A 12468-nucleotide genomic window follows, 5' to 3' on the forward strand; every position below is an offset into this window, starting at 1 on the left:
GACAAAAACATTGGTTGGGTGCATACTTCTATGGGAAAGGCATGCAACATTGTGCGTTATGTTATGCAAGCATTTGGCTGGGATTTGGATATTACAAGCAATGTCACCAGTACAATGTGTAGAATCAATACATAATATATTCTCTGATTTAAAAAAATCTGTTTCATTATGCAACACAACGGCGCCAGGTGAGAGTGGGGAAGCCCCCTCTTTTTGCCGTCTATAAAACACAAGCGCAGCACATTTAGAAGGTACATCAGCAGTGAACAAACACGTCCCAATCAATAAGCACAGTAGTGCAAAGCCGGGCAGTTTACTGGCTGCCAGACTGCTACTCGCACAGCACATTTTGAAAACATAAGTTTGGAGAGGGAACAATAAATCTAGGCTATACCTGTTCTCATTTTGTTAATAAGCAAGCGCAAGATTAGTACAGGTACCCAAACAACTATATATATATATATATATATATATATATATATATATATATATATATATATATATATATATATATATAACTTTTATTTAACCAGTAAAAACCACATTGAGACTAGAGTCTCTTTTACGAGTGTGAACTGGTCAAGAGAAGAGGCAATAAATGACAGCTCAACCATTAACAACAAATACAGGACAATAACAATGACATTTAGCATCCGTAAAAAACAATACCCACTACCTGGAAGCTCAAGGAAATAAAAAATATACAGAGAATCAATATGAAAAAATAATATATATATATATATATATATATATATATATATATATATATATATATATATATATATATATATATATATATATATATATCGTCAATTAATATATGAATGGATATCCATTACAGACTAGTGAATGTGAGAATGAATGCAGTCAACAGCGTATATATCAACAATGAATTTATCAGTGAAATGAGTTGATTATGAAAAAGTGTTCCATCAGTTTGTAGTGATGTTATTACTCTGGAAATGAGTGCTTACAGTTCCGACCAATGACTTGCATCACACGGCTGGGACAAAACATTGGTTGGGTGCATACTTCTTTGGGAAAGGCATGCAACATTGTGCGTTATGTTATGCAAGCATTTGGGGGGATTTTTATATATATATATATATATATATATATATATATATATATATATATATATATATATATATATATATATATATATATATATATATATATATATATATATATATACACACATAACATATATATATACAAATATATATAACTGATATATATATAAATGATCATCCTCGGGACCCTGTGAAAGTCACCTGAAGAAGCGAGTGGGGGGTGGCAGAGAGGGGACGTGTAATCTACACCTGCCGTGTATCCGAACGACCTCCAAAACCAACCATGCGCAAAGCCTTTGGACATAGTGTGTCTTCGATATCTATGTCACAGTCATCAGAAAAAATGCCCACGTTGCTCTCTGAGGAGAGCGAGGCCCAGATATGTACTGTACCAGTACCGCTCACACTTCCTCATGCTCTCCGAGGTAAGGAAACAAAACGCAGGTGCAGATATCTGGGTCATATGTTGTATAATGACGACTTAAGGGACAAGAACAGAGTATACTCTGTAAACTTTACAGAGTTGATTCCTTTACAATGTAAAGGAATCAATCAACCCCCAACAACTTAAAGTAGTTCTGGGGATGGTGGTTTGGGGGTAGACAGCTGCTTTAAATGTGTGTGTGTGTGTCTACGCGCGCGCGTTATAATAAACTAGAGTTTTGGGCCACTGCCCGGCCCTCACACCTACGTCACAGCGCCGATACGACCGATGTCTGAGTCATAGTGTCGGTGGGCTTTGTCAGACGTTGTACCCGTCTGTCTGCGTCCCTTTTGTGCCCATATATGGAGATCCCTGTATCTGTCTGTCTACCTGTGTCCTTTTTATGCCTATATAAGGAGATGTCTGTATCTATCAGTCTTTGTCCCTTTTAGAGATCCCTGATGTCATTAGTATATTGGCCATACCCTGTATATTGGCATGCCCATATATGGGTCATATATCGGTCGGAATCTGCGGTTCTGGACAACCTCATTATCCAAATGACTCGACGGTCCGGAACGCCGTTCCGGTAAATGATTCAGGGCCGGAACGGCGTACCGGTAAGAAAAAGGGGAAAGGCGGCTGTCAAAATCCCATATTAAATAACCTGCCACAAACGCAAGAAGAAAACATAATCTACTAACATCAGATTAACATACAAAAGTGTTATTAGTTAAGTTTTCTAATGAAGTGCTTCTGAATTGTTCCAGTGTGTTTGTGTCAGCGTAATCCGTGCCGTTTTCGGCGTATATGTATTTCCACAGAGATGAGTTCAATGTCAATGTCAATGTGACAGACTGAACTGGGAATGGGATCCGTTCACTTTGCAGGGTGTAGATCCGGTAAAGAGCGGATACGGAAATGACTTTTGTCCGTGCCTATGTGTGTGTGTGTGTGTGTGTGTGTGTGTGTGTGTGTGTGTGTGTGTGTGTGTGTGTGTGTGTGTGTGTGTGTGTGTGTGTGTGTGTGTGTGTGTGTGCAAATTACCGGATACAGTAGGCGGGCTCTACGACAAAATACAATTCCACCAATGTTCAAAACATGTTTCTGGTTGGCTGACAGACTGACACATTATCAGCACGTTAGTTCTGATTGGTTCAAATCACACACACACATGTTTTCTGGAAAGAAAAAAAAGAAAACGTACTAGAGGGGAAATGAATACTGGCAACTTTTGTTGCAGAATGCAATTACAAAAAATAAATGAAGCACAATGCAACGGACGATTACTCAGATGTTTAAGAGAAAAGCGAGAGCTGAAGAAGCTGAGTGGTTAAAGACAAAGTTAGTAAAACGACCAGGGCTGAAGATCCTTCAGAGCAGGTTGAGACACAGGGGGAGGAGGAGGCAGAGACCCTGCATGAAGAAGTGACAGACAGCAGGACCACCAGAAGCAAGCACAAGTAGTAGTAATAATAATCATGATAATAATAATAATAATAATAATAATAATAATAATAATAATAAAATAGCGCCTAATTTTGACCCCCAAAACAAAATCTGGCCACAGGGTGTCCCTGATTTTCATCTCTTGGAATTCCGGCAAGAAATTAAAGCCACATTCACCCCTGGTCCTTACCGATGTGCGCGCCGCCGAGTTTGAAGTCTGCCGGCCCCATATGTGCACATGACCATATATGGGCATAGCAGTCGTACCTGTGGCTCAAAACAACCTGATTTGTTTATGCTTATTTATGTTTATTCAGCTTTCAGCATGATCACAGGTTTAAAAAGACAGGTGCCATTAAAAACACTGATTTATTTTTCCTGATTACAATATAAAACTTAAAATACAAATAAATAAAATAATTGCCAATCTAAAACTCTAATAACCTAAAACATTTAAGAGTCTGCACATGTATGGGATTGGTGATTTCTTGTATCTCTCAGTTCGGCATATTGGAATGTCCAGTGTGTTTGCGTTCCTTGTTTGGCGACCAGAGTTCTCCTTCCAGAGGGGGGTAGCCAATTTCTGAAGTTGGACTTACAGTATACAGCTTCCTGGCAAAGTCGAGACACAGTTGAGTGCGCCTCTCAGCTAGGATGCACAATATAAGGGTGCGGAGAGCCTCTGTATATGCCAAGTACCTCCGGCCAAGTATGATTTTGCAAGCCCGTTTCTGAACTCTTTCCAGTCTTTTAGTCTGGCGGTCAGTCAAGGAACTGTGCCAGACTGGGACTGCATACTCCAGCACCGGGCACACGGAGCCTGTGTAGATCGAAACCAATTCAGGATCTTGGACCCTAAATTTCTTCGGGCTGGGATGGTTTTTGTCTCATGCCATTGACATGTACAACTTTGCATTGTTGATGGTTATGTCTGAGTCAAAGTGATGTGGCCATAGTCCGCCCGCTGGCCGGCTGGCCACTCACCCTTCCATTAGCCAATTTCAATATAGGATAATGTACATTGATGCAAATATGTGGTTTCCTGTTATTATCATCTCCTGTTGATTTCATTCCTGTTTCTTAATGCTAAACCGCATATTTCCATCATGACAAAGTAACTGGACAAAATATTGTCAACCTAAATATTAGCCTTTAGGTTGTTACTGCGTATTCTTATCAATTTGCTAAAATGTCATGTGTTGTGCTCTGATAATTCAAAATAGTTCATCTCTAGGAGCAACTGAGACATGGCTACAACACTGTCTTGTTCCTGTTGTACCATCTGGTTAAAGATAGAAATAGTAAGCTAAATTATTGTTTACTTCTTCAGATAGTGCATTAATTTAGTTTAAACTAGAAATGGCTTAGCTATTCAATTGACTGAAATGCTTTTCCATGGAGACAAAAAACATAGAACTAAGTATATTGAAAGCCTTTGGCAATATACCAAGTTCAAATGGGGTTATTAACAAAGAGCTGCTACCAGATTACTTGTCATGCAATGAATTGATGAGTTTGCACTATAATGCAAAGATAAAGCCTATCTTTCAGTGATACAACTGCTGGAATTCCCACAGAACAGAACGAGGACTGAATTAAAGTTGGATATAATCGATTAGAAATGTATTCTAGGAGTCCTAAACAATGATGACATACATCTGCCACACACTCTTGTTACTATAACATCTTGTGAAAGATAGAAATTGCATGATAAGTTATAGTTTTCTTCTTCAGCTAGTGCATTCATTTACTTTAACTAGGGATGGCTTAGCTATTCAATTGACTGAAATGCCTTTCCAGGGAGACAAAAGTCAGACATATATTGATAGCTGGCAATGTACCAACATACTACTTATTTCTTCCCAAACAATGATGAAAGCATTTAAATCACAGAGAGCACACCAACTCTATACGATGCCAGAGCACTGTGCAACGGAATAGATCTTTCCCTACTTTACAGCAGCACACCCTGCGCCAAAACCCAGAATCAAACAATATAGTATAGTTTGCATCCCTGGCAGACACACATGTTAACTTGAAACTATCCAAATTGTACCCCAAAGTAGGGTGCAGTTAGAACGATACTCTGCTCTAAGGATGCTGATGTCTGTTGTTCAGTTGGTTGGTCGGTCAAGTCTTGTGACTTGTGTCCATGTCCATCACAGTTCCCAAACAAGAGGACCACTTTCTATTCACAATACTGGCTGTATTGTGATGGAATTTGCCGTGCACCTTCATGCTCCCCAGAAGATGAACTCTATTGATTTTGGCAACCCCATGGCCTCTCCTCTAGCGCCAACATTAGGTCAAATCCTCCAATTATTGAGCCATAAAGATGTATTACAGATGTTTTAAATTCCATACCAATTGACAATAGTTAGCTTTCAAAGTTTGCGGGAGGGGCCTATTTTACACAAAAATCCCCCAAATCATGAACGCATCCGATTGACCCAAAATGTGAAACACTCATTGAGGGGCCTCTAGTCTACACAACACAGAGCCAAAAGCAATGGCAGAAATACAGTACGCTCTGCGGAGCACCTCCTTCTATCTGACAGTGATAGACACACACAAAAACATAAAGTGGGCTGGTATAGCACCACCATGAGGCCGATCCTTGGCCTGCGCTAAAGGTTTGACACACACACACACACACACACACGAAATTAGCGGGGCTTTAACCTTCTTGGTCTTGTCACACCTGTACTGTGCAGAAAGCCATTCACTTTAGTTTAGTAGAAGGTCTAGTAGAAGGTCCACTTACCTATGGTGATTTGACTTACACAGCTATAGAAGGTCCCAGTGGACACATTGTAGCTGCCACTGCTGGGCTCACGATCTATGAAATGGGGAGAGATGACAGACACAGTAGATGATATGTGGCATAAGCCTTTATACTGTCAATAGTCAATTTGAATAAAAACTGATGCTGCTGAGCAAGAGCAGTGTGCAGGATTTTTGTTCATGAAATACTTTTTTCATGATTGCTTCATAAGCCTTTATACAAAATGCCTCACAGTAGTGTGAGAAGATACATTTGTTTCAATGGGTGGCTCATATGGAAACAGTCTCTTAACCTGCCAATTGAACGTTTAATCAATTTGTTGATCAATAGAAATTTGGTTTTCTATTGACCAAATAATTGGTGTACTGATTTATTTTCCAAACACGTTTAATTGCTATTTACAACTTCACCAAAATAGGGTCAACTTATTCTGCGATTTCAGCATGATTCTTTGAGCCATAACAGGCATGGCAAGTCATAAAACATGTTACAAGTTTATAAGGGCCAAGATTAGTGTCCAGTCCAGGGTGCATATAAATGTGTTAATAGTGATGTTTATGGAACACTTAAGAATAAATAATAAAGTTGCTTAGTTATGCTTATTGCTTGCCATCATTAAGATCACAGGGTGAAATAAGACATTAGCCTCAAGATTTAAGCTATAAGCCTAATTTAGAACTTTAGGTTGTCAGGGGAGATGGAGGTTAAAACATTAATCAGCTATGCAGATAAAGGAACAGGCACTTTCTCTGCAATGTGCAATGCACTATGTTCTGGGGCCGGGGAGATAGGACAAAATCAAATATCATAATATTTTTTGACCAAATGCCCCAATATCAAAATTGTTACGATACATTGTATTGTGACAATAATATATGTACATTTTATTTTTCAAAAATGTTAAAAGAAAATAGCTAAAACTACATTTGTAACTGATCAAAACCAGAAAAGACAACACTTATGTATCACAATATAAAACATCCAAGACGATATAGATCGTTTTTTTTATATCGTGATCATGATATTGATATAGCGATATAATCGTCGTATTGCACATCCTTATATGTGCAGCCTGGCACAAAATTTCTGCAATGAATAACTGAGGAGTGAATAACTAACACCTCTCCGCTTGCTGAGGTCTATTCATATCAGCATGTCTGGCTCACTCATTCTAATATTGTACAGTACTTATTGCAGGCGCAGCACTGGGCACCTCCAGTACCGGCACCTCCAGTACAGATTTATCATGAACAGGGGTTTCTTTCAGTCTACCTGAAAAGCACTTCTGTGTTTTGGTTGATGATGGTATACTGGGAGACTCTCGGAGACACAAGTTGTTGCTGTTTATTATAGGTCTAACTCAATAGCAGCATTTTCATAGCAGCCATTTGTCTAAACAGCAGATAGGTAAACCCAGCTGAAGATAATAATAATGTTAAAAGTGGGTGTACTTTGTTAGGTGTCCATGCTGAGTCTTGCTGACACACAGTAACACACCTACCTTAAATGAAACACACAAACAAATAATGCTATTACATTATTCAGCCGAGTTTACCCATCCAAAGCTCTGCTTTACATAGGGTCACTGGAGCTGAAAATCACCCACTGCACCTTCTATTTAATAGGTGCTATTGTAGTAGGCCACACTACATCCCTGATAGATTAGCGTACAGTACTGTACTGTAAGAGGACAACCACGTTAAACCATGGGGTCCCCATCGTGGACACATTTTCCACATTTCAAAAAAAAAAAAATCGAGATATTATTTGATTGATTGATTTTTCAAAAATGTTCACTTCTAATAAATGTCATATGAAGTATAGCCTACAGTCCTTAATGGTTATTGCTACAAAAGAAAGTGGTAATTTAATTAATTAGACACAACCACCATGCAGGGACATTTTCAAATGACTGCAGCAACTTTGTGGGCCAGCATACATTTCTCTACACGAGCAGTGAACACAGATCGAGCCGTGATTTCTGTGTTCTATTAACGAAGTAGTCTGTGATGTGTATTTAGGACATGTTGGTGGTAGTGAGCATTATATGTTTAGGCCTAATTTGTATGTTTTAAGGACTGTGTCACATCACATGTGTGTACTATGATGATATTACAAATAAGGCATTATTTAGCCTATTCGTAGCATTAAGTCCGGAGTTGTACCAGCTACAAACATTTGCTTTTAGAAGTCCTAGCTGTCGCAACATTTGAGCACCACACCCCGTATTTCACCGAACAAAAGCTAAACAACAAATGTCATGTTAACAGCATTCACAGTTTTTGAAAGAAGTATCGAACTCTGCTTTCCCGTCGAGATACGTCCCCCCCCTAGCTCTGGTCCATAGCGTCAGAAGGAGTTCTCCTTAACGCTCTTACTTTGGATCCTTTGCCCGAACACCCCCGGTAGCTCAGCTCTATAGTCAAAATAAAAAAATACACTTTCACTATTCACCAAAACAAAGACGGCTTTAAGATGTTGAAAGCCTATTTTCCGTAGTGGGAACACTCGCAGCCCCCCACCTCATGTTTAAAATACACTTTTTGACCAAAATGTAAAATAATCCACCGGATGGAAAGAATATTTTAGTTACTCCACTGCGCCTTCTACAGATCCGGTCAATCGACATTTTCTATTGACAATATCTGTAGAGGGCGCACTAGAGTAACTTTTGTTTTTCCCCATCCAGTGGATTATTTTACATTTTTGGTAAAAAAGTGTATTTTAGACGTGAAGTGGGGGGCTACGAGTGTTTCCACTAGGGAAAGTAGGCTTTCAACATCTTAAAACCGTCTTTGTTTTGGTGAGTAGTGAAAGTTTTTTTTTAATTTTTACTACAGTCGAGAGGCTGCGCTTCCAAGGGTGTTAGGGCAACGGATCGAACGTAACATAGCGTTGAGGAGAACTCCTTCTAACGCTATAATGGACCAGAGCTACACGGCAAGCTACTTCTGGACTTGGCCGCTTACCTGCAGAGCCGGAGGAGAGGCGCGTCGCGATCGCCCGGGGGCTTCGTGCCCGTGGGCTTCCAGGACAAACCCGCACCACCTCATTATTATCTTGACATTGCAAACAGATGACATTCTCGTTGTTTTCTCCGACTTTATTGCAGCCCCGCTGCTCTCCTGTCCCGCCGCCGCCGCTGCTGCATGACAGCCCCGGCTGGATCTTCATACCTGCTGTGTTGAGCTGCTGCTGGACCAGTCGCATGTCTATGTCTGTCCCAGCCTCATACTCCAACATCATCAATCAATCAACCTTCATCTATAGCTCTTTCATACTAAATCAATGACAGTTGCACACTCATTCATTTTTTACGAAACACACGACCAAGCGTTCTTCCTATCCTATGTCATATCAACTTTCAATCATTCGTCCCCCCCGGCAGCCAACTATTCCTCTCTTCATCCTTTCTCTGCCCTCTCTCTCTCTGCACATGATAATGCGGTCTGTTCTGTACGAGAGAGCAGGCGTGGCCGTTGCACGTGGTGTGCCAGGTCGTATAGCCTAGATTACATAGGCCATTGGTTCTCAAAGTGGAGTGCGGGGACCCCCAGAGGTCCTTGAGGGGGTTCCAGGGGGTCCCCGGCGAAAGTAGTTACTACAGCATCACAATCACTTTGAGTTTATCCATTTATATGTTGGCCATTCAGAAATAGCAGATTTACAAGCTTTGCATGTCACTTCGTGAGGCGCAGTGAGCTTGTACATCTGCTATTTTTGAAAATATTTGGAAAATGTTGAATCATTTAGATTTTTTTTTACACAAATCTTCTCTTCTGGGGGTCCCTGGCCTGACACAAAACCTTTTCAGATGGGGGTCTGTGGCCAAATCAGTTTGGGGGTCCTAGACACAAACAAGGTTGAGAAGCACTGACAGGCAGAACTGAGAAGCCCCTGACTGCAGCCTACAGAACCTCTGTGTGTGTGTATGTGTGTGTGTGTGTGTGTGTGTGTGTGTGTGTGTGTGTGTGTGTGTGTGTGTGTGTGTGTGTGTGTGTGTGTGTGTGTGTGTGTGTGCGCAGTGAGTGGTGTAAAGACAGTAACTAAGTACATTTACTCGAGTACTGTAGATTTTTTATACATTTTATACATTCAAAAACTTGTGAATGGGACATTCGGCATAATGAGTACTTTTACTTTTGGTGCTTTAAGTATATGTTTATGTGTGTGTGTGTGTGTGTGTGTGTGTGTGTGTGTGTGTGTGTGTGTGTGTGTGTGTGTGTGTGTGTGTGTGTGTGTGTGTGTGTGTGTGTGTGTGTGTGTGCGCGTGTGTGCGAGAGAGAGAGAGAGAGAGAGAGGTAGATGTGTGTTGATGATGGGTGAGTTTGGGGTTGCAAAATCAGACTATGGGAGTGGGACATCAATTAATTCATTAATTAATTATGAGTGAGGATTCTCATCCATCCATCCAGGCCTACTTGCTAAACACTGCAATGACTTCAAGATGTTAAAAGTCTTTCCCCAGTTCAGTTGACCATGGCAAGAAATGCAAGCTAAAGTTGGCCCAGTGCATGAAAGAAAGATGTTAATATGGTTAACTTGCAATTACAAACTGAACAAGTCCAGAACCTGATCAAATCAATTTGAAGGTAGGATCAGCAAAACAAAACGTTTTTTTTGTAACAGGACTCAGGAGTCTCCCTATCTCTCCAGCTTTTTAAAGGGACTACACCATGAATTTTAACTTTTTCTTCTTTTTTGTGTGTTTTTGGTCTCCCCTCTCTTCTACCCCAGTTTGAACACTCAGGCTTTCACAGCAATTCTGGGGTTTTCTGTAAATTGGTCTCAAAACAGGCCAAACTGATTTGCACCCTGACGTGACGTCACGTCAGGGTACAATAGAGCGTCGCAGTTCCCGCCCACTTCCTGTTTTTTTTGGTGCCGGAAGAAAAAACTCAATGCATTTTTCCATTGACATTTCCAAAAATATTTATATCTATTAATTTAAGCCTCGAATCAAGCCATCACGAGATGACATGAATCATGACCATAAAACGTTTTTTTCTGTGATTTTTTTTTTATTTTATATTTAATTATATGATATACTATATTTAATAAATACCCTTTGTTTTGCCGTTTTCAACAACAAAAAAAATCACAGAATCAAACGTTTATGGTCATGATTCATGTCATGTCATGATGGCTTGATTCGAGGCTTAAATTAATAGATATAAATATTTTTGGAAATGTCAATGGAAAAATGCATTGAGTTTTTTCTTCCGGCACCAAAAAAAACAGGAAGTGGGCGGGAACTGTGACGCTCTATACCTCCCGTCTTTCAGTTCTTTCTTTTTTTTTTACTTTTTCCACACAGAACCAGGAGATAAACATGCATACAAACTGGCTCAATAGCGCCCCGTGCCAAACAGGACGATGTGGTATTGCAGGTGAAAGTGCTTTATAAGCCAGAGCGAAGTTAGTAGTCCTCAAAACCCACCTCTTCAGAACTGCTTTTCCCACCTAGCTGATCTCCTACCACCTTTTCAACTGCCATTCAACTTTTGTTTTATTCCCTGGCCTTCTGCAGTCTTTTTAACTTTTTATTCTCTGTATTCTATTATTAAAGTTGTTTTGTTTTTATTGTGCTCTACTTAGTTTAACATGTAAAGCGACTTTGAGTATTCAGAAAAGCGCTATATAAATTTCAGGTATTATTAGTTGGAATGAGTATATCTGAGGCTTGATTTAGGCTCAAACCTTTGAAAAACGTTTGAGGGACATAAACAATATGATATTAAATATTATTTATTTATTTTAAATTCATGGTGTAGATCCTTTAATAAACAGAAAATAGTCTACATTTTCAGGTGGGTTGCAACATTTCAGCCAATCAGGAGAGAGCACCCATTTATCAGCTTCATTTTTATAGTGTTTGTTTGCTCGATTCTTTGTGTCATCACTTCCAATTTCACTTGTTTAATCTGTATCCAGTCTGAGTTTTCAATCCTGATTGGATAAAATTGGTATGCTGACCTGAAAATGCATTTTCTATTAAATAAAGAGCTGAAGAGACTTAGAGACTCCTATAGTGAACACTCTATAGCAATGAATACTTTCAGAATATAGAGCTATTTAACACTTATAACCAAAGAAAATCAGTTACCCTACACTTTAACTACATTTGTTATCACCTTAATATTTGAATATATAAAGTGTGCAATGATTTAGGAATACATGTGCTGATGTTGGATAAAGCCTGATATGATGACAAATTTCAAATCTTTCAAATTAAATTCAAGACCCTGTTGAAGACCCAAGTGTCGAAACGCGTCGGTCAGCCGTTGCCTTGCTCATCTGCAAACTAAATTATTATTTTCTTTCACCTGAAGACGGAGTGCCTCAGTATTTTTTCCCCTGCAGTCTGCCTCACCACAAGGAGAAATTTGGGTTCCTTTGCTGAAATTCAGTTCCACTCAGGCACTGACTCCAAATCGAATGTTATCTATAGAAACCAAATGAAACCACTTAGTGCTTCAATCAATCATGCTACATAATGCATTGGATTATGTCTTGTGGTTGTATCAGGGTAAAAAAAACTATGCCACTAACTACTTGGAAACTCTGTGTATATGTTTCGGCTGCAAAACACTTCAGTAAAGGGAGGTCCTTCCTTTTGCTCAAGGGAAACGGCCTAGATCTGTCGAGTAATAACTCAGATTCGGCTTAGATTCTTTACACTGTTCTACATTCGCAACAGCACCGTATAATGTGGGACCTCAAAATTAGACAGTTTC

The sequence above is a fragment of the Gymnoscopelus braueri genome (genome assembly GCF_963280865.1).
Source record: "Gymnoscopelus braueri genome assembly, chromosome: 23".
Lineage (NCBI taxonomy): Eukaryota > Metazoa > Chordata > Actinopteri > Myctophiformes > Myctophidae > Gymnoscopelus > Gymnoscopelus braueri.